Genomic DNA, 24,966 nt, shown 5'->3' with positions numbered 1-24,966 from the left:
AGCAATAGATTTAGACGTGTCATTTTAGTTTAGTTTAGAGATTGTGTACAACGGAATTAGCCACATTGTTAGTTTGTATTGTTTGTTTTTGGTTGCACCATTTTATTTGTGTTTTATTGAAATTCCTGTCACACATTGACTTATATATTACTTCGTATGGACAGGGCTATTGAACAAACAAAATGGAACCGACTCAGTGGTGCTTTAGCACCAATGCAACCTCAGTGACGTCTGGATTTCAAACGGGTCGTTCATTAATATCTAAGAGGTGGCGCTGATTTATTTGGTTCCAAAACCGTAAAAAATTTTGTTCGCTTGACCATATCTTGTCATTTACATCGATGCTGTTACATTAACGCAGAGCTTCAATAACGAGAGTAGATACAACTTATGTCTTCTCTGATACGTGAACCTCGATGCTTTTTACCAAACGTTGCTTCAGGGGCTTGTAAAGATGACACTTTAGATATTATATTCAAGAGTCTGTGCTAACAAAAGCCATGCTAAATCTGAACTCTTGGTTTACCTACTTTGGTCCTTATTTTACTTACAAATTCAAGTTTACTCTAGACTAGCTGACTACATTATGCTAGACTAAACGTAAATGTGTTAAGTAGTCATAGTATTATGTGGTATTATAAAGCTTCTTCGTGAAATGTTCTCCGTACTCTACGTAATAAAAACCGGGCAAGTGTGAGTCGGACTCGCACACGAAGGGTTCCGTACTAACAAGAAAGGACACTGTAGTTTGTGATGTAATCACAAATTCAGTTTTTGATTTTTTTCCTTGACTTTACTTAAGACATTGCTACCTGCTACATTTCTTCATTCTAGGTCAATGGGAAGTAGGTACACTATAATTTTTGAGTTCTTGACGGGTCATGACTGACAGATAGAGAACAAAGTGATCCAATTAGGGTCCCTTTTTTCTCTGAAAGTACGAAACCCTAAAAAATGTCTAGTGTATCTGTATCATAACAACGGCATAATCAATAGCAAAATAATTAGGAAAGCGGTACGAGTCATAGAATTTTTTATAACATCATAAATTTAATATAGGCAGTGTCAAGCACTAAAATATAGCTTCAGGCCATTTCATATCTAGGTTAGGTAGGTGTACATAAAAATCAATACTAAAACCGTAAAGATAGATAAAAGTATACCTACTCTCTGATATCAATATTTAGGCATATGGGGGTGACAGTGGCTGTGTAGGTCAAGATCTTTTTTTCTATTCAGATACAAGTTGACTGCAATCGCACCTGGTGGTAAGTGATGATGCAGTCTAAAATAGAAGCGCGAGGGGTATGGCAGTTTTTGTTAAACCCACAGCCCTTTGGTTTCTACACGGTATCGTACCGGAACGCTAAATCGCTTGGGGGCATGATTATCCCGGTAGGGCGGAAACTAGCCACGGCCGATGCCTCCCACCAGACCAGACCAGAAATTAAGAAATTCCAAACCACTGCCAGGAATCGAACCCGGGACCTCCCACTAATAAGACCACCGTGCTTACCATTGCGCCTCGGAGGTCGTCAAAGTAACTTTGCATTATATGCACCGCACATGAAAGGCGAAGGCATGATGCCCTATACACAGTTGTCTTTCAAAGAAGACGTCACGAGTTCAATTCCGGAAGAGGTATTTCGGAATTTGTCTGAACCAGTTGATTTGACAAAATATTTGGACAAACCATCTTCTTCTCTCTGTGCTGGTTTCCGCACTTTAAACGTTTCCGTCTGATGTGCGTGCATCGCCCCTCCCCGCTGAAGTCTTCACTCTAGCCAACCAAGCTCACTCCAGAAGCCGAGTAGACCGCCCAGGTTGCCGAGGGCTTCATGGAGTGAGGTTGGGGATGGACGAACCATATCATACGTTTCTGATACGGACCACTAAGGTGTTACCTTCCACGTACCTATAACTTGAGTACGTACTTTCAATACAAGATTGAACAGGCATCTCTTTCTAGGTAAGTGTGGCATCCTTCGAGTACAGAACCCTATTAATAAACCTCCCCTGTCCATTTGTCTGTCCGTCCGTCTGTCTGTCAGCGGGCTGTATCTCATAAAACATAATACATAGATAGAGAGTAGAAATGTGTTTTTCTGTTGCCGCTATAACAACAAGCAATAAAAACCCAAGATGTCGCCATCTTGGTTTTTTTCAAAATGGCCGCCATGCAAATTAAAAAAATTAACACGTATAAAGGTAGTGTTATATCGTGTATGACGATACGGAACTCGTTGTTTTTAGGGTTCCGTATCTCAAAAGCAAAAACGGAACCCTTATAGGGTAATAATCACTTTGTTGTCTGTCTGTCAAAAAACCTACAGGGTTTTCCCGTTAACCTAGAATCATGGGCAGGTAGGTAGGTATTATATCAGACACTAGGGGAAAAATCTAAAAACAGTGAATTTGTGGTTACATCACACAAAAAAATTAAATTGTGGCCATGAACTAATAATTAATATTTTCAATTTTCAAAGTAAGATAACTATATCAAGTGGGGTATCATAAGAAAGGGCTTCATCTGTGCATTCTAAAACAGATTTTCATTTATTTTTATGCATCATAGTTTTTGAATTATCGTGCAAAATGTCAAAAAAACACGACCGTAGTTAGTACGGAACCCTCAGTGCGCGAGCCTGACTCGCACTTGGCCGGTTTTTTAGAATACTGCACAGAAAATTCTGACCTTATTAACTTCATTTAAAATTGACATAACAATTATTATCTTCAATAGTTTTGTTTCCCCATTGCAGCAAAAGGTACTAAGCTCTGAACAAAAGGCGGTATGTCTATTCAAAGAGTTCATTGACATGCGGTGACATGTTCATTAGTGCAATTACGCTCCACAATAGCGAATCGGTTCGTTACGTTCATTCGTTCACCTTTGTTACATCGTTCATCAATTGTTTACTGACATACTACCTTTTTAATCAATAGCTTAACGGTATAATATCTTTTAACATATATACCTATGTTTTTATCCTATCTGCGGAATAAAGTTAGTAGGTACTTATAGAGCTTTCTCTGTTATGTAATCTGTAGGTATTATATATAATCATATAGACTTATGTATCAACGCACAGCCTAAACCGCTGGTCCTAGAGACATGAAATTTGGAGGTTGTGTTCTTTGTAAAGAGTAGGTATCCATTAAGAAAGAATTTTTCGAAATTCTTCCCCTAACCGGGTTAAATGGGGTTTAAAGTTTATGTAGTCCACGCGGACGAAATCGCGAGTACAAAGCTAGTCCTATACAAATGATAAAAACAAAAACCATTCGAAATTTGATTCGAAAATGTTTTCAAAAACATTCGAAATTCAATTAGAAAACATAGCCTCGTTTGTGATTGTATGGTGACTCAAAATGGTTAGCGCCCACTGAGATTTTTGGCGCAATGATTTCTATGGGATTACGTATCAGAGAGAGCGCTATACCAGCTTCATTTCGCCGAGAGTGTATTGTATAAGAAATAATCCTAATCTTAATTATTATCCTAATCATAATAATACATCACACAAAAAAAATTAAATTGTGGCCATGAACTAATAATTAATATTTTCAATTTTCAAAGTAAGATAACTATATCAAGTGGGGTATCATAAGAAAGGGCTTCATCTGTGCATTCTAAAACAGATTTTCATTTATTTTTATGCATCATAGTTTTTGAATTATCGTGCAAAATGTCAAAAAAACACGACCGTAGTTAGTACGGAACCCTCAGTGCGCGAGCCTGACTCGCACTTGGCCGGTTTTTTACAATACTGCACAGAAAATTCTGACCTTATTAACTTCATTAAAAATTGACATAACAATTATTATCTTCAATAGTTTTGTTTCCCCATTGCAGCAAAAGGTACTAAGCTCTGAACAAAAGGCGGTATGTCTATTCAAAGAGTTCATTGACATGCCGTGACATGTTTATTAGTGCAATTACGCTCCACAATAGCGAATCGGTTCGTTACGTTCATTCGTTCACCTTTGTTACATCGTTCATCAATTGTTTACTGACATACTACCTTTTTAATCAATAGCTTAACGGTATAATATCTTTTAACATATATACCTATGTTTTTATCCTATCTGCGGAATAAAGTTAGTAGGTACTTATAGAGCTTTCTCTGTTATGTAATCTGTAGGTATTATATATAATCATATAGACTTATGTATCAACGCACAGCCTAAACCGCTGGTCCTAGAGACATGAAATTTGGAGGTTGTGTTCTTTGTAAAGAGTAGGTATCCATTAAGAAAGAATTTTTCGAAATTCTTCCCCTAACCGGGTTAAATGGGGTTTAAAGTTTATGTAGTCCACGCGGACGAAATCGCGAGTACAAAGCTAGTCCTATACAAATGATAAAAACAAAAACCATTCGAAATTTGATTCGAAAATGTTTTCAAAAACATTCGAAATTCAATTAGAAAACATAGCCTCGTTTGTGATTGTATGGTGACTCAAAATGGTTAGCGCCCACTGAGATTTTTGGCGCAATGATTTCTATGGGATTACGTATCAGAGAGAGCGCTATACCAGCTTCATTTCGCCGAGAGTGTATTGTATAAGAAATAATCCTAATCTTAATTATTATCCTAATCCTAATAATATTACAAAAGTGAAAGTGTGGATGTTTGGATGTTTGGATGTTTGGATGTTTGTTACTCAATCACGCAAAAACGGCTGAACGGATTTAGATGAAATTTGCAATGGAGATAGATTAAGATAGATAGGCTACTCTTTATCCCGGAAAATCAAAGAGTTTCCGCGGGATTTTGAAAATGTAAATCCACGCGGACGAAGTCGCGGGCAACAGCTAGTAATATTATAATAATCTTTCCTGCGTTATTAAATTAATTTCGTGTGGAAAAAAAAATGGACGAACTTCGACATTCACTGGTCAATTATTTTATCATACCTAACATAAATATTTCTGAAAATCGGGAAGTTCACGGATAATTTCGGAAAAATGCCCGGGAATTTCAGTGCCGCACTGTTCGAAATGTAAAACATGTATTTCAATTAATTTCAAGCATGAAAATTATTACAATAAACAGCCCCTTTGGGAGGGACGGTCTCTCCGCGTTTCGCATAATTGAAATTTAATTATGAATAATCATTGTAATAATAGCACGCGCATTTTGATAGGTTTTCCAGTGAATAATTGACTTTTAATAATGTACAAAATATGCAGTGTTACCGTGGTAAGAGTAAAAGCTTTGTCATTACCTTGTTTACCATTACTTTGTTATCATACAAAAAAGAAGTGAAACTTACTCATTAAAATGAAATACATAAGTCCAATCAATACTATAATCCGATCATAAGCCACTAGCGAATTCCAGTGTCCAATTTATATCTGTTATTCTCTCAGAGACAATACTCCAGCGGCCATCGATCAAACGGAGATCTAGAAACGAGATTGGAAGTAAACATCCCAAATGCGCCTGCAACTATTGACTGCGGGCAAGCGGAGTGGTAGTAATCATAGTCTACCATGCCGGCCAAGTGCGGATCGGCAGACTTCACACAACTTTAAGAACATTATGTAGAACTCTCAGGCCTGCAGGTTTCCTCAAGATGTTTTTCTTCTTTTTTGCAGCAGATGTGTTTAAATTGCACATAACTCCAAAAAGTTAGCCCGGGATCAAACCGCCGACCCCCAAATAGGAGGCCGACGTAGTAACCACTAAGCTATCACCGCTCAATACCTACAAATATTTAGATGCATGGAATGCAATTATGTCTGCCCCAGCGGCCATCCTTCTACGATAGACGCGGCCACTGAAAAATAAATTGACAAAATAGAGAATGAAAACGGAGATCTAGAAACGGGATTGAAGTAAACGTCCCAAGTGCGCCTGCAACTATTGACTGCGGGCAAGCGGAGTGGCAGTAATGTTTGCTTTGATCAGTCGCCTCACCGGGCAACGACCAAGCCTCATTCCTTTTACCATCTACTGGCCTAACCTAGGTTTGTATCTCTCGAAAGAAATGTCGTTTAAAACAAGTAAGTCCCCTAGCGTGCTCTCCAGTGATTTCCATACAGAAATAGTAACGTTCTTATTTGAACACTAACCAATCAAACTCAATGAAAATTTGTTGCCACGTTCTAGAAAGTTTCTAGATTTCTGTAAAAATGTGTAGTTTTAGTTAAGGACCAAACTGTGTTTGTATGGAAATTGATAAGGAGCGCGCTAGGGTCACTTCTCTTAATACACTAAACAGCTTTTGGTAATTATAAGTTAAGAGTAAAAGCTTTTTTAATGTGCAAAAAAGAAGTGAAACTTACCATAAATGTATGTGTGTGTATGCAATTCATGAAGGTGAGTGGACTTTACTTGTGGTTACGTCGTATACACGGACCAATCAGTCGCGAGCAAGCGCTCGTAAACGCACACATTTACTGTACCTTACTTATACTGTGACTTACACATGTTAGAAATCATGTTATAAATATTAAAATTTGTAGAGTTAAATACTATGGCCATAATTAATAGAGCGCATTAAATATAATATGAAGGAAACATTTGATTGAATGTAGAATATTGCAACCTAAACCTTATGTGATTCATTCAATCAAATGTTGTTGACAATACACATCCCTAAATTGCATATCTATTTAAAGTAACTTACTTACTAAGTTTGCTAATCGTTAAAATTACTACAATTATTTATCAAAGTAGTATTACATATATTTGTTTGTTAACATAATAATGACTTTAATTAAGATACGTTGAAAACGAATCTTAAGGAATGAACGAAGGTAACTTCACGTCATTTCGATTAATGTCTGAGTTCATTCATGATAAACGATATAAAAAGCCGTGTGGCCGAATAGGCAAGTAGTTCTGTAATGAAAACCGACAAATAAACTTGTGAAATCGTCTTCGAGTTATTTTTCCTTCGTGGTCTCCTTACACACACAAGCATGAGCCGCTCGCCTTCGTGAAATGCAAAAACTATACCATCTACTAGCCTAACCTAGGTTTGTAGTTTAAATACCTACTGTTCTCTTAAATACTTCCTAGGTATCATCATGATCAACCCATCACAGGCTCGCTGCTGAGCACGGGTCTCTTCTCAAAATGAGAAGGGTTTAGGCCATAGTCTACAATGCTAATCCAGTGAGGACTTCATACACCTTTGCGAAACTTATGGAGAAATCTCAGGCATGCATGTTTCTTTACCATTTACTTTACAGTACAGTAGGTACTTTAATTGCTAAAAACACACATGAATCCCCGACCTCTCGAACAGGAGACCAACGTCATAACCATTACGCTATGACGATCACTAAGCTATCACAGCTTCACACTTACTAATATGTAAATGCATACGAATGCGAATAATACGTCTGCTCCCGTAGTCTTCCTTCTATAAGAAAGAAAGAGTTAGCGAATCAATAGGCTAGAATAACGAGAAGTGGATGAAAACCAGGCATCCAGGTGGGATGTTTGTTTTTAAACGCACCCGAATGGATAAGGAAACAAAGACAAAGCTTTTCATCATTATTTCACAACTTGTCCTTGACAGAGTTTCATTGATATTTTAATAGTGAAATGTACGAATCCAAAGGAACAAAAATGGCCAGCGAATCTCTGAAGCGTGTGATCAAAGGACACATTAGTGCCGGTCGGCTCCTGCACAAAGTCAATAGTTGGAGGAACTTTTTGAAGCATTTATCTTGTCTTTTTATTATCCCTATATAACTGCTCTACTGGTGTGCATGTATGACACATATCGACACCTCCCACGTAAGTTGTTGTAAGCCACAAAATTGGCATTTTGCGTTTTTTACATAACAATGCCTATTTTTATCTATTTTACACATTCAAATTTTAAAAATGCTAAAAATGCTATTTTTTAAGGTACTTATGAGACGTATAATGTTGTATTTAACAAACGACGACGACGTAAAACATCACATCGACCTTTACAACGTTTTACGTAGGACGAGGTCATGCATTTGCGCCTTGTATATAACACATACAACAGATCACGCCGGACTTCAAACACCAGGTTTGTGAGTCAAGTCTCCGATATATCTCGGTTGTCTACGCATTTTTTTATTCTATTATCATATTTTACTAAGTTTATAGTGATGCCAAGCTAAACTATTGTATAGATTACTTACAACAATTTACGTCGTTGAGGATACAAAAAACTGTGTTGTATAATGACATACAACCGTTTACGTTGCAGAATTATATTGATTTTTGTGTTAAGTAATACATACAACATTTTACATCGGCATTTGTTACTCAAAATTTTATTGTATGATCACATGCTATATTTTACGTTGCTATGACATTTTTTTTTTCTTACATACAACATTGTACGCCAATAAAACAAAGCTAAAGTTTCGATTGATGACGATGTAAACCTATGATAGATAGTAAAATAAGTACTCGCTTATAATACCACTAGGATATCATGTAAGTAACCAAAAATCAACACAATATTATGTATTATTTCAGAGCCTACCTTACCAATAATATGTTGGTTGGGACTGTCCAGGTGGTTGAGACTTTCTTTACGACCTATCGTCCGAAAATAATAAATAATTTCTATGACCATACTCTCAAGCTCATGGAAAAAAGACAACAAATGTGACTACAATCTAGAGCAGATGCATTTGCCTACCGGTAGATCTCTGATACACAAACACGCAACTTCGGAACTTTAACGCCGGATTAAAGATACCATACCAAGTTCTTTGGGCACATTACGAGGAAGAGTGGTACCATCGAACACCTCGTGGTATAAGGTCAGGTGGAGGGCACATGGCCACGTGGGCGTTCCCCAACTAGGTGGACAGACTTAATCCACTCCGCAACCATCACGCCTGTCTCCACGTGTGCACATAATGCCACCAACAGAAGTCGCTGGAGGGAGATCGCACGAGCATCAGTGAAAAATTCATAGCCACGACCACTCTGTTAAGAGTGAACGACTCAGAAGAAGAAAGATATCATAGAGTGGAGCAGGAGCTTAAAAATATTGGCAAAATCTAAGAGCATGGCACAGGAGCGTAGTGGTTCTTATTATTTTATTTTCAAAATTTTAAAAGATGATTTGTTTGTAGTGTAACGGTCCTGTTCTTCAAAAAAGGCGATAACACCTTAATGAATAATAGTTTATTCACTGGAATTTGCATACAGAAGCAGTTTTTGTATTAATTGAGTCACCTTACACATTCTACTAGGTACCTTCTGGTGTGCAAATTAATAGTGAATCTTATATTCAAGTTAATTTGGTTTATTGCATACTGTAATTACAAAGTTAAACATTACTCAAGAAGAAACATAGACTCATTTCGCTTTAGAGACATGTCTACAAGCTGTTGTTATCGTAAGTCAGTCTTATAAGTTCGACGACTTTCAGCATCCTGAACAAGCTTGATTCTCAAATAGCTTAAGCACCATAGATCACATTCAGAAGCTGCAACATTTTATACATACATATAACTGAAGACTATAATCGGCCACTTTGCTAAGCGTTTGTGAACTTTGAGAAAGCTTTCGATTCAGTGGAAATTTTTGCTGTATTAAGTTCGCTATTGAGATTCCGGATTGACTACCGGTACATACAAATGCTGAAGTAGGTACCTGTACGAAAACACCACCATGTCAGTCCACATACAGGGCCAGACGAGGAGGCCAATCCAATTGCAGTGACAGAGAGTAACACTTAACGGGAGACGCAACTCTCCGAAGCTCTTTACTGCTACTTTAGAACACGTCTTTAAGCTTCTGGATTGGAATGAACTTGACATTAACATCAATAGCTACTCACCTTCGATTTTTCGATGACATAGTTGTTATCGCAGAGACTGGGAAACCGGATGTACTGCACAGTGACCTTATTAAAGTTTCATAACAGGTGGGCCTGACAATGAACATGACTAAGGCGAAAAGCATGTCTAATACCTATGTTTCGGCCCACCCAGTAGTCTTTGAGAGCTCTTTGATCAAAATTATAGAAGAGTGTGTAAAACTGGGACACACAACCAAGTTAGGTAAGTCCAATTTCGAGAAACAGATCAGCCACCGAGTCCGATTCAGCTAGGCAGCGTACGGAAACTAAAGTCTTCGAACAGCGCATGTTACCAGTGATGACATAATATTATGGATTTGAGACACATAAGAAAGTTCAGAGTCACTAAGTGGGTGATGGAGACAGCTATACTTGAAGTTTCTCTACGTGATCAAATCTGGAATGAGGATATTTGTCCAAAAGCCATTGTACCTGACATGAACGGTTTGGGAAGCTGAAGTGGCAATGGCCGGGGCACATAATTCAAAGGACTCATAGACGTTGGGGTCCTAAAGTACTTGAACCTCACACCAGAAAGCGCAGCGTTGGCAGACCCACACTATGTATACAAATGACATCGAATGAGTCTCAGGGAGCCGCTGGATTCAGGAGACGCAAGAGCGTGGCGACTGAAAGTCCCTACAAGAGACCTATGTCCAGCAGAAGACTTCTATGGGTTGAAAATGATGAATAGTATCACACATACAATACTATTTTTATAATTTAAGCAACGTACACCGTTGTAATTAACACATACAATGACACACAGTCCTTGTTTTCCCCTGTAAGTTGTTGTAAGTATCACATACAACATTTTCCAAAGATAAAACACCACGTAAAATGTTGTATGAACAAAATCTCAGAAATTTGAAGTATTTTTATAAAGTATTTTTCAGAATAGTTAAAAGTACTGTAAATTATAACCATATACTGAATTTCACAAAAAAATATTGAAAAATTCATCATATTCAGATAAATAATAGTATTCTAAACAGATCTAAAAAAGAAAAGTATCTAGGCCTAATATTAGATGACAAGCTTATATGGGACTCTCAAATTGACCAAATAACTTCCAAATTAGCATCACTCACAGGAGCATTACGAAAAGTCTCAAATTGCATTCCACCTAAAATCCGAACAATCATTTATAACGCCCTTGCTAAGTCACATTTGGAGTACCTGATAGAAATCTGGGGATCAGCTGCACAAACACACATCAACAGATTACAAAGAACCCAGAATAAACTAATAAAGACACTATTTCATTATAATTACCTAACACCAACTAAAGACCTATATAGAAAGACTAGACTCCTTAACATAAAACAATTATACACATACAACACATGTCTTCTCATTAAAAAAATTACTAGTAAAACTGTACATACCAATATAACATTTAAACAAAAAACTATCAACTATAATCTTAGAAATAAAAGTAAATTACACACTTGGCAACCACGAACAAAAACCTACGGAACTAAAAATATAATGTGTGAGGGTGTACATATGTTTAATAGCTTACCTGAAGTGATAAAACAGACTAAAACCATTGTTCAATTTAAGAATAGGCTAAAGAAATATGTTGCGGACTATATTGTTTAATTAGAACTTGTAATTTGCATAAAATTGAAATAGTTAATAAGTTAGATAAAAAATATTATAATTAGGTATAGACATAGTTAAGTATTATTATAGTAAAATTTAAAAATTGAATTTGTAATGCATGCGTCTGTGTTAGTAGTTACTAAAATGTATATATAATTAATCTTAATGTAAGTGAACAGTATGTTCTTTTTGAGAATAAATTCTTTAAACCGAAAAATGAAGCTTTAATTTCAATTTGTATCTTTAAAACGCTCTACTGAAAAGTTGCGGTTTTGGGGATACAACAACTTACGAGGGAGGTGTCGATATAATATTATGTGAACATCATCATCATCATGATCAACTCATCGCCGGCTCACTACAGAGAACGGGTCTCCTCTCAGAGTGAAAAGGGTTTTGGACACAGTCTACCACGCTGGCCATGTGCGGATTGGTAGACTTCACACACCTTTGAGAACATTATGGAGAACTCTCAGGCATGCAGGTTTTCTCACGATGTTTACCTTCACCGTTAAAGCAAGTGATATTTGATTACTTAAAATGCATATGACTCCGAAAAGTTAGAGGTGCCCGGGATCGAAACCCCGACCTCCGATTAGAAGGCGGACGTCCTAACCACTAGGCTAGGAATGTGAGTATACATTTTAGCAATTAATTATTAGGATTAGCAAGCTGAAGTGGCAATGGCAGGGCATGGTTGTCGCAGAACCGACGGCCGATGGGGCAGACATGTTCTGGAGTGGAGACCGTGTACCGGTAAGCTCAGGGTGGGACGACCTCCAGCCCGCTGTGGGCCTGAAAAAGGTGAAAAGTAGGTGGATGAGGAAGGCGGAAGACCGTGTTTGGTGGAGCGCGCTTGGAAAGGCCTATGTCCAGCAGTGGACGCAAAGAGGCTGACGGATTGGATTGGATTTGATACATACATAGTACATACACTTTATGGTTTCGACACATGGCTATGGGTCTCACCATAGATATCTACTGCTGGACATAGATCTCTTGAAGGGACTTCCACGCTGCATGGCTGCTACTTTGGGTCTCCTACGAATCTCCTCATTCTTGATTTGATCACGTAGAGAAACTCCAAGCCTTCGCCTGCTATTGTAAGTAACTCTGAACTTTCTTATGAGGCCCATAGTTAGCGACCATGTCTCGGATACATATACAGAGTGTAACCAGAACGCTAGCAAGAACTTGCAAAACTCGGGTGTCAATGCCGCGTCGCATTGGCCTACTTACGCAACGTTCGCTGACCTTTAGCGTCAGTCAGATGTTTTATTTGCAATATATCGTAAATTTTTTTCGCGTTTTTTTTTTGTGGTACCTATCATATCAATAATCATCAGTTCTATAACCTGTCTTCGTTTTTGCCAGGCGTTCCGGTTACACCCTGTAAGTATATCACCACTGACAACATGCACTGTTCGAAGACTTAGGTCTATTTAATTAATAAGTTACTTTAAGGCTATTTTAATTATTGCAAGATTAATCATAATAAAGCTCAGAGAAGCTTGGTAGAATCAAACTACTTGAACAAAAACCATCTTGAGCACAACAATCCAAATCGCTTATATCCGTAATGAGATGAACCAGAAGATAAACGGATCTAAGCGAATTAGGCCGAGAGATAGCTGCGAAATCTCTTACGAAATTATTACTATTTACTTGGCTTAATGAAATTATACCTACTACCTAATAGTAATAATAAATTAATTCCCATTGTATGTAATTCATACAATGGGATTCAAGACGCTAAAATCCTTTTTCCACACACATGCAAACTATGGAATCAACTCCCCTCGGCGGTGTTCCCATAAGATTACAACATGGGGTTATTCAAGGGGCGGACCAACAAGATCCTGAAAGGCCGGCAACGCATTGGTGGTTCCTCTGGTACTGCAAATGTTCATGGGCGGCGGTCATCACTTAACATCATGTGACCCCCCTGCTCGTTTGCTCGCCAAAAAATACATTGCAAATAGGCAAACAGTAGATCTAAATATATAAAAGGAAAAGGTGACTGACTGACTGATCTATCAACGCACAGCTCAAACTACTGGACGGATCGGGCTGAAATTTTGCATGCAGATAGCTATTATGACGTAGGCATCCGCTAAGAAAGGATTTTTGAAAAGTCAACCCCTAGAGGGGTGAAACGGGGGTTTGAAATTTGTGTAGACCACGCGGACGAAGTCGCGAGCATAAGCTTGTCAATATTAAAATTAAAAAAGCGAAAGTGTGTCTGTCTGTAGGGCTGTATTTCTGCTAGCTTTTCACAGCCCAGCCGTAGAACAGATTTTGACAAAAGGTACATAGGTACATTCATCTGTATATAATCTAAGACAGCAATTTTTTGCATTTTGTCACTTTTTATACGCGATTCACAAAAAGACAAAAGTTTTTAATCATTATTTCAATTTCAACAGTATGACAAAGTACATAAAGCTGAATTTAGGTACTTAGGTATCAAAAACTCGACTCCACTCCGCTCCGACTGTATGCGCTGGCCCTTATATGCCCTCACGGTAAGCTCTGAGCCTACGAGACGCACATTAAATTTGGGAAAGCAGTCTAATAAAAAAAAGTTGCACAAAGGCAAATTGTGTTTGCTCGGAATTGGCAACAAAAACGTTCTTCATAATAGGACGATGATGGCGCCATGAACGGAAATGAGATGGGAATTCCGCTTTCATGTCAACTCCCGGAGTTACTTGCTTTTAAGAAAAAACCGGCCAAGTGTGAGTCAGACTCGCGCACTGAGGGTTCCGTACTACAATCGTATTTTACGTCGATAAAATACGATTTTGCACGATAAATTAAAAACTGATATACCTTAAAATAAATAAAAATCTGTTTTCAGAATGTACTAGTAAAACCCTTTTATATGATACCCCACTTGGTATAGTAATCTAACTTTGAAAGTTGAAAAGCAATATTTGTTCACGAACTCATTTTAATTTTTTTCTTGTGATATAACCACAAATTCACGGTTTTCAGAATTTTCCCCTCATGTGCGATTCCTTTCCTACCTTCCTGCTAAATTTAATGATTTTAGATCATGGAAAGTACCCTTTAGGTTTGCTTGACAGACACGATAGACGGACAACGAAGTGATCCTATAAGGGTTCCTTTTTTCCTTTTGAAGTACGGAACCCTAAAAAGTTAAAAGTTAAAAATTTGCCCAACATTGTACGGCCCTCAAGGCGTAGTCTCTTGCACTCGAACTTGGCCGGAGTTTTCAGAACCCAATCAACGAAATTTCACTACAGCGTAGTATACTCGTTTCAAAAACTGAAAGGCACACGCTGGAAAAAGGACACTAGTCCACGCTTCAAATCTTCCCAACACTCAAGGGGAGAGAGAGTTCCCTTCCATTTTTTAAGTCGATTAAACTTGACAAAGGCACGCTTTTGTGTTTTCCTCTGAAATTAATGAACTCGCTCCGAGGCGATACAAAAAACGCCTCCGCCCGAGTTGTGCGAAAAAATCACTTGACTCGAGTTAACTCTCCGTGAAATCTCGCTTTGTTATTATTTCTTAGATTTACGATAGAGGGACGAAATTTCAGATCTACTTAGGTAGGTATATATAAAAGTCAAGAAAAAGTTTGCCAACATAAAATGGCAACAAAATGGCAACAATACAATTCTTGTAGAATTACCCATATCATAAATGCGAAAGTGTGTTTGTTTGTTGGTTTGTACTGGATCAACGTGTTTTTTACATGGTTATTGGTTATAATTAAAGATCTAGGAAAAACCCGGAAAATCAAAGAGTTCCCACCGGATTTTTAAAACTAAATCCACGCGAACGAAGTCCCGGACATCTGTTGGTAATACAATTTACAAATAACAATAATATGTTTTAAACTGTGGCAGAGTGAACTAAATAAGGGAATTCTCGATTTGAACTTGAATCGACGATTTGTCAAATATCAGGCTAAGGGCGACGTGAAATCGAAGAGAAATAGGCGATTCATAGCCTACCTAGAGTCAATGTGGGCAACATTTGACGCCTGCCAGTGACGTCGAAGTCTCCGCGTTTTGTTACAAGTCCCCTAACTGTCGACTGTGAACTGTGACTGTGGTGTAAGCGCGATGTGATGACAAGCGAAGACGAGTTCGAAAAGCAGATTCAACTGAGATGAGTAATTATTCTTTTCAAAGGCAACACTCAGAGTTTGCGCTTTCAATACGAATTCACTACACATGTATGTAAGGAATGCAGTCTCAAAGAATGCGGTCCACAGAGAATTTTGCCATCTCGCGAAATTGTTTCTTTTCTTTTCTTTTGTCCGCGACCTTTTTCTTGGGAAAGTCATAAAAGCTTTTGTTGGACGGAATGTTCGCGAGCCATTTAATGAGACGATAGTATTAATATATGTCAAGACTGTCAACTTTAGTTTGACCTAAAATTTTGTCGCTATTGAACCCGACGCAGGACAAAGAACCAGAAGTGTTTAGTTTTAAAAGTTTCTATCTATAATCGAACAATTATATTATTATCTACAAGATAGCGAACTCTTCGATTTTCCGGGATAAAAAGTAGCCTATGAGACTCTCCAAGGGTTTTGGCCATAGTCTATCACGCTGGCCATGTGCGGATTGGCAGACTTCACACACCTTTGAGAACATTATGGAGAACTCTCAGGCATGCAGGATTCCTCACGATGTTTTACTTCACCGTTGAAGCAAGTGATATTTAATTAATTAAAACGCACATAGCTCCGAAAAGTTAGAGGATCGAACTCCTGACCTCCGATTAGAAGGCGGACGTCCTAACCGCTACGCTATCACACCTTATAAGTATACCTATAAGTAACTATATCTAGTAAGTAACTAGCATTAGAGTAGTTCTCACCGCGCCTACCCTTGAGCCGTTCACCGACAGAGTTGCGACAACGGGGCCAAGTACGCTTCCTTTCCTAGTCTATTCTATTCCGCCTCAAATTGTTAGTTTACAAACCGTTTTGTGCAGCTGTGGTGAATAGGAAATTAAAACTTTGCTAGGTATTTTGCTGACTGATCTATCAACGCACAGCTCAAACTACTAGATGGATCGGGCTGAAATTTGGCATGCAGATAGCTATTATGATGTAGGCATCCGCTAAGAAAGGATTTTTGAAAATTCAACCCCTAAGGGGGTGAAATAGGGGATTGAAATTTGTGTAGTCCACGCGGACGAAGTCGCGAGCATAAGCTAGTCTATCAATAAAATAAAACTTCCTACGTCAGTGCAAAATATAAAATATGAATTTACATAGCATCCCATCAAATCTAACATCCAATATGTTACACACGGATATTTTGAGTGACGTTTCGACTACGACAAAAAAGGCCAAAGATAACAGATCCACCGACCAATCCCATAGGCCATTCCCATTAGCCATAAATCACTTCCCCGTCGAGATTTGCATGTCAACTTTTCAGTTATAGTCGGAAAGCTAGCTGTGAAATTTTGAGGAAATAGTTGACCGATAAATGATTACCTAATCTAAATATATAAAACGAAAAGGTGACTGACTAACTGACTGACTGACTGACTGACTGATCTATTAACGTACAGCCTAAACTACTTGACGGATTGGGCTGAAATTTGGCATGCAGATAGCTATAATGACGTAGGCATCCGCTAAGAAAGGATTTTTGTAAATTCAACCCCTAAGGGAGTGAAATAGGGGTTTGAAATTTGTGTAGTCCACGCGGACGAAGTCGCGGGAATAAGCTAGTTAGCTGATAAAATTCAGAGTCATTCAGCGAGCAGTGGAGAGAGATATGCTTGGAGTTTCTCTATGTGATCAAATCAGAAATGAGGAGATCCGTGGGAGAACCAGAGTACCGTACATAGCTCAGAGGATTGCGAAGCTAAAATGGCACTGGCAGGACACTTTGAAAAACCATAGATGTCGGGTTCGCAAGGTGCTGTGTGGTAGGACCCCCCACTAGGTGGACAGATGACATAAACGAGTTGCAGGGTTTTTTTTAATTGATTTAATTTAAAAAAACCCCTACAACTCGTTTAATGTCGTGAAACCCTGATTAGCCTTACCCTTACCCTTATACCCTTATAGCGTATTGTCGGTTTGGTTTGAACAAAAAAAAATATGTATAGAAAAGCAGTTAATTGCGCAAGGGTTACGCACTCATCCGATCCGATTCCGTGAAATACGTCCCAAAGTAGTCATAGAACTTTTTGTGTGGTAGCTTATGAGTATGACGTAGTTTTTGTATCCAAATTTTCACGGATTCGGATCGGATGAGTGCGTGATCGCTCTAACACTTGCTCACAGTCGGTGACTGACATTACGTTAGGTGTAAAACTTGCACTAAAATAATTGTCCTCATGATCTCCGACTATTCCAACGTGAACGAATTCAAAATGTGGAATACCATTAGAATTTCAAAGGCAATCCCGGCAGAGATCCTGGTTTCAAATACGAATCTAAATTTACAATTAAGAGTGTTATCCAGTTTATCATCATCATCATCATGATCAACCCATCACCGGCTCAATACAGAGCATGACGGGGTGATTACGTAAAACGTTGCAGTAGCGACAGCAACGCGATAGCAGTAGCAATCCGACAGTTAATTTGCTGTCTCTCTTCTTCTTCTTCTTATTTTGCTTTGTGGCTATTGCTGTCTCTCTCTAGCCGGACCTGCGGGTCTCCTCTCAGAGTGAGGAGGGTTTTGGCCATAGTCACGTTGGCCATGTGCGGATTTATAGACTTCACACACCTTTGAGAACATTATGGAGAACTCTCAGGTATGCAGGTTTCCTCACGATGTTTTCCTTCACCGTTAAAGCAAGTGATATTTTATTAATAAAAACGCACATAACTCCGAAAAGTGCCCGGTGCGCGCCTGGGATCGAACCCCCGACCTCCGATTAGAAGTCGGACGTCCTAACCACTAGGCTATCACAGCTTGTTGATATTACAGTTTAAAGGTACCTTTTAATTTAAATACGCACCTTACATTTTAATTTACTTTACGATTTTAAATTAAAGCGATCAAAGTTGTGAACGAATTTGAATTGCTTTTAAAATCAAATTAATTTATCTTGGTTTCAATTAATTGAAAATAGAGTTTTATTAAATTATATTTTATCTTGGAGTACTACATAAAAAATTAATAAAAATGAGCATCAGCTCAAAATACGAATTTGAATTTAAAGGGGACTCAGTTCAGTGCTTTCTTCATACAAACGTAGGAGGGAAATTACAACAATATTCGATATTGTACGAACAAAACTAAGAATTATATCGATTTATCTCGTCATTATCTAGGTTTATTGATACATAAAACATTGAAAAAAATATTGATTTAAAAGTTACGAGGCTCAAAAGATTCCTATTTTAACACTAAATTAATGACAACTTTGGGCGTAAATAAATAAGATTAGGGATATGAAAATTCTAAAACAATTTATCATTAGACGTAGTTTATTTATTCATTAGTTGAAATAACTTTACTTTGCAAACATAAATTCAGCAGGTTTTTCTCAAAAATACTTTTCCTAAACCCTTTTCGCGCGCTTGATTTCGGTGAAAATCATCGTGCCTCTCAACTTTCTCATACAATGTCAAGTGAAAAGCAAACATGTTACCCACGTGCGCTGGCAATTTCGGTCTTGCGTCCTTTTTTTTTTTTTTTTTTTCGCTTAGGAGGGGAAAATCCTCATGGACATAGTGCCGGACTCCTACCGACTAAAAACCCCTCCTTTCTCTAAGCAGTAATGTTCCCGCCTTGTTGGCCTACCATTACTGCCGCGGACTAACTCATCTTCCTCCTCTTTCGTCTTTCTCCTTACTTTCCATTATACCTTCCATGTATTTCTGAACTATCTGCCACTTCTTTTTCTCTTCCAGCATTGTGCTTATGAGGCTCTCCACTCCAAACTCTCCTCCCAGCTCGGCTACGACATTCCTTCTTTCTTCCTGAAACTGAGGACAATGGAACAGTGTATGTTCTGCATCGTCTATCGGTTCTATGCAGTACATACACTTACTGCTGTTTCTCTTTTTTATGCGCTCTGTATACTGCATAAACACCCCATGTCCTGTGAAGCACTGTGTCATTCGAAACGTCAGTATTCCGTGTCTCCTGGATACCCAGCTATTTATATTTTTAATCAGTCTATGCGTCCATCGTCCATTTGTAGACTGGTCCCATTCCTCTTGCCATCTAACCAGGGTCCTATCTCTGATGGCTTTTCTTTCTTCTGGTAATTTCAGTCCATAGCTCTCTGATCTTTCCCTCGCCAAGAGATGAGCTGGGATTAAATTCGCCAGTACGAGGGCAGCATCGGTGGATGTTGTTTTATAGGCGCAGCAGGTTCTCAACGCCATCATACGCTGGGTGCTCAACACTGTCCTCCTGTGTGATCCCTTGTCCATGGCTGTTACCCATATAGGAGCCGCATACATTATGGTGGACTGCATTGCAAGAGCAAGAGTCCTTCTTTTCCGCGAATTCGGTCCACGTGTATTTGGGAGTATTGAGGTGAGTGCCTTAATGGTTTTTTGTGCCTTTTCACACACCAGATTTATGTGTCTACCGAAATTCAGCCGCGAGTCCAGAGTCACTCCTAGGTAAGTAACGGTTGGGGTGGGTTTTAAATGTGTATTGCCGCACGTAAAGATGTTATCCGCGCTTAGTCTCCTGTTGAAAATAATAGCAACCGTTTTTTCTGGAGCGATTTCTAAATGGTTGTGGGTCATCCATAACATTATGCTATGCAGAGCTTCATCCCCTTTCCTAGCTAGATCTTCCGCATTATTGGCTGTCACTGACACTGCTAAGTCATCTGCATAGCAAATTAGCTTAACACCTTCCGGAACTTCTACCAACATAACGTCGTCATACAATATATTCCATAGGGTTGGACCAAGGACTGATCCTTGGGGAACACCTCCTCCTATTTCGACTCGAACTCCTTTCTTTAATTGAATAGCTCTTTGATCTAGGTAGTCTATTATGCTATTTATTAAGTATTTGTTTATGTTCTTCATTTTCAGCTTAGCTATTATTTTCGACCAGGATGCAGTGTTGAACGCGTTTCGAACATCAACCAGAATTAAACCATTCCATTTATTTTCTTTTTTTGCTTGACTTGCGATACTAATAACTTGCCTTATTGCGTCTATTGTCGTTCTTCCCTTTCTAAAGCCATACTGATTTTCTTGGAGTCCTCCGTTTCTATCGATTTCCTGTATGAGTCTAGTGTTGAGAAGTCTTACGTATGTCTTAGAAGACATACGAAAGACTTCTCAACACTAGAATCATACACTCTCGGTCTTGCGTCCTGCGTCACCTTTAATTAGATGATGCCCGCGACTTCGTCCTCGTGGATTACGGTTTTTTAATAAGAAATCGGTTTGGTGATAAGAAATCGGTTTTGTGATAAGAAATCGGCCTATGTCCTTCCCCGGGATGTAAGCTAACCCTGTACCAAATCTGGTACAGAGTTAGCTTACATCCCAGGCTAACAGAGTGAGCTAATTATCTCTACCAAATTTCATCAAGATCGGTTAAACTGTTGGGCCGTGAAAAGCTAGCAAAGAGACAGACCGACTTTCGCATTTATAATATTAGTATGGATAAAACAAAGTTTAATCAAATAGTAAATCAGTTACGAAAAAAGTACCAAAAGCATTAATTGTTTTAATAAATAGCTTATTGAGCGATTACGTTCACGTGGATTCATGTTTTTTAAAAATCTTGTTGCGATTTGTCAAAATTTGTATTTACCTTGGTGAATTAACCCAGGTGAATTAAGTCTACGCCACCTGTATCTAGAGTGAGCGGTTTGAAATTCAAATGCCAATTTTATGAGTAAAATTCGAGATCCTTTATTTAAGTGAATTCAGTAAAGTGGCGGTTTTTACCTGACCGCAACATTTGTCATTGCTAAGAGCGGGCACGATCTGTCTGTTTGATAAATGGTTTCTGCTAAACGCGAGCTCTTTCTTGTAGTCGCCCTTTTCGCTAAATTGTATTAAACGCCTGATGTTATCAACTGAGTTTGAGCATACACTTGAACAATAGAAAAGAGTTATACCTATCAACTTTTTTGTAAAATTAATATTAATTTTCACTTAAGAACATGATAACTAAATAATACTAATGTTATAAATAAAATTCGAGGTCCTTTATAAAACGTTTAAGTGAATTCAGTAAAGTGGCGGTTTTTACCTGACCACAACATTTGTCATTGCTAAGAGCGGGCACGATCTGTCCGTTTGATAAATGGTGTCTGCTAAACGCGAGCTCTTTCTCGTAGTCGCCCTTTTCGCTAAATTGTATTAAACGCCTGATGTTATCAACTTATCAACTCTACTAGAAAATAACCTTGAAAATTAGAGCTGAATTTCGTGTGTTTTATTGTTTCTTTTAATTTTGACGTACGACTTCAGAGAGGCTTGATAAATTCGAATTAAGTTTAAATAAAAGGAACGAAATGAAATAAAAATAATGCCAATGTGATACATGAAATTCGAGGTCCTTTATAAAGCATTTAAGTGAATTCAGTAAAGTGGCGGTTTTTACCTGACCGCAACATTTGTCACTGCTAAGAGGCAAGAGCGGACACGATCTGTCTGTTTGATAAATGGTGTCTGCTAAATGCGAGCTCTTTCACGTAGTCGCCCTTTTCGCTAAATTGTATTTAGCGCCTGATGTTATCAACTGTACTTGGGGATGACCTTGTAGTAGTAAAACTTGAGTCTTTTTGTTACCTGTGCTTGTAAGTTTGGCTTTAAACTGAATACATTAAAAAAATACATTTAACAATACTTAACCTGCTGCCGGTTTTTCGCATGTAGGTAAACGTCAAAAGATGTTGGTAAAATTCGCATATAGCGTATTTAGGTTAGCCATGGCTCGTGGTTATAAATCTCGTATATTTTTTGTCTTCACTAGTTTTGAAAGATTGTTCATTTGTTACAGGATTTTTGGTGGCAAGTGAAAACTAGGATCTACTAAGAACTAGGAACTAGTAAGGTGAGTAAATAAATATTTATTTTAAGTATTTCGACTTTTTTGTGTACACCGACTGGCAGGGTCGCCATGTGATAAAAAGACACCCAAAATAAGAAAGATGTTGATGTTGTGCGTGCTTTAACAATACTGTTCTCTTATTCTAAGGTGCATTACAATATAAAGTGTTTCAAGTGCCGTGGGCTACATACTTTATAAATTAGTCTCTAGCTGCGTGTAGGTAAAAAATAATATATTGAAAAAACTTATTGGTACACAAATTGGGACCTGTACTCGACGCTGTTAAATCTGTCTTACTTCATAACATGCCTCATACTTTTACCTATATAGGTAATACTTACATTGAAAAAATCTTATTGAAGCTAACATCAATAATGGTGTACCTATTTGATTTCTCGACGCCCACACAATGATTCCTCGATGTTACCCTTATATCGTCCCTTTTCCTTTATATTATCGCATTAGTGTCCCTCACACCGCCATGTCACTCAGTATTTCCGTTCGACCACCCCCTGAGAATAGCCTTAAGGGATGTTTCACATTGATTGGACTACACAATCTCTTTGCCGCACTACTCCAAATATTGGACAACACCGGTAAACTATAGTTCAGGTTTAGAAAGATCTTTATCCAAATAGGGGTTTTATACTCATCCATACTTTAAATATCTAAAAGGAAAAGGTGACTGGCTGACTAACTGACTGACTGCTCTATCAACGCCCAGCTCAAACTACTGGACGGATCTGGCTGAAATTTGGCATGCAGATAGCTATTATGACGTAGGCATACGCTAAAAAAGGATTTTTGAAAACTCTACCCCTAAGGGGTTGAAATAGGGGTTTGAAAGTTGTGTAGTCGTCGCGGACGAAGTCACGATCATAAGCTAGTAATATTATAAATGCGAAAGTTTGTCTGTCTGCTAGCTTTTCACGGCCCACCCGTTCAATCGATTTTAATGAAATTTGGTACAGAGATAGCTTGCATCCCGGGGCAGGACATATGATAATTTTTATCCCGGAAAATCAAAGAATGTAAATGTAAAAAATAGTCAACGCCCACTGAAATTTTCGTCTCTGTCATTTGTATGGGATAACGTAACAGAAAGAGAGAGAGAGAGAGAGAGAACACTTACCTCATTCCGCAGATAGGGATAGTCGAAGATCAGATAAATTAGGTGCCAATTTAAGCGAAATGACATTATGACATTACATAACTAAGTCAAACTAATAAAAAGCTTTTGAAAACGACTAACAAAAGACGTACATAGTCTCTTTATTTTTTTGAAGTCGTACCAAAATGCTTCAACTTCAACGAAGAATAAAGCTTGTCCCATAAGAATTAGCCAACACTTCAAAGGTTTCTTATGCCTGCAGGCGATCGGATTCCCGTAATTTCCGGAAACTCCCTAACAAGTCGTACGAATGTTTACGGAATTTTCCGTATTTTTCAAACGGAAATTGTAATCCCTGTCCCTTTTGTCCCTCGATTGTGTAATTTTAATACGCATGTTGACATGGGCCCGACCGTTTTTAGGATTTGACAATGATGCTTAAATGAATTTTTGGAGCAGCGATTATTCAAACAAATTAATTTGAGGCCTCCATTAGACGATAGGTTCTATCAACCAATTCTAGAATTGATCGGTATAGTGAACTAGTGAACGGTATAAATATATATATATAAAAGGAAAAGGTGACTGATTGACTGACTGACTGACTGATCTATTAACGCACAGCTCAAACTACTGGACGGATCGCGCTGAAATTCGGCATGCAGATAGCTATTATAACGTAGGCGTCCGCTAAGAAAGGATTCTTCAAAATTCATTCCCTGAAGGGGTAAAATAGGGGTTTGAAGTTTGTATGAAAGTCTGTCAGTTTTGAAGTGTCTATAAAGTAGTTTTGTAGTTAATATTTTTGCATTTATTAAGTTAATATTTTTTTATTAAGCTCATAATATTATGTTAAAATCTCATAGTTAAAGATCAACCCTAAGGGTATAAAATAGGGGTTAAAAATTTGTGTAGTCCACGCGGACGAAGTCGCGGGCATAAGCTAGTTATCACTAAAACTGATTCTACTGAACTTTATCAGTGAAACTGATTCATCGGTCTATATTTGGAGGGGTCCTGGGAACGATCCTGGGCAATGGGCACACCTCCAACTTGTCGGAGGCACTTATGTGCGTTTACAATTAAATATGACCTGCTTTAACGATGAAGAAAAACATCGTGGGAAAATCTCTCATCATTCGGTCAATAAGCTATATTGCAAAATAAGCATAGAATCTTATCTCTGCTTATTTGTACACAGAGTACGGTCAGCCAAAATTCAATATCTGCTTACAAGTGCATATTTATTCAGCTTAGTCGACAACTGCGAACGAGTGGGTTGGATATGAACGCGGATACAAGTGCAATGTGCAAGAATATCCTCGGGGCATTCGTTAGCCTCGTCAGTTTATAGTGATGTGCCTTTTGTATCGATAACTTTAATTTAAACTATCGAAAAATTTCAATATTTTTATTAGTAGATACAA

The 24,966-nt window shown here is 38.2% G+C and overlaps 1 protein-coding gene across 1 annotated transcript in view; it reads left to right on the top strand.

The window, feature by feature from the left end:
- The window catches only part of brat (brain tumor), a 545,260-nt gene that overhangs the window by 93,843 nt on the left and 426,451 nt on the right, over nucleotides 1-24,966 (top strand). Inside the window, exon 2 of the mRNA XM_069506200.1 lies at nucleotides 22,378-22,431. The gene's annotated coding sequence lies outside the window, so the exon portion shown is untranslated. The remainder of the gene's footprint in view (nucleotides 1-22,377; nucleotides 22,432-24,966) is intronic.

This window comes from Maniola hyperantus, chromosome 22, assembly GCF_902806685.2.
Source record: "Maniola hyperantus chromosome 22, iAphHyp1.2, whole genome shotgun sequence".
Taxonomy (NCBI): domain Eukaryota; kingdom Metazoa; phylum Arthropoda; class Insecta; order Lepidoptera; family Nymphalidae; genus Maniola; species Maniola hyperantus.
Note: the sequence above shows the minus strand (reverse complement) of the source record. Positions and strands in the feature narration are given on the sequence as shown.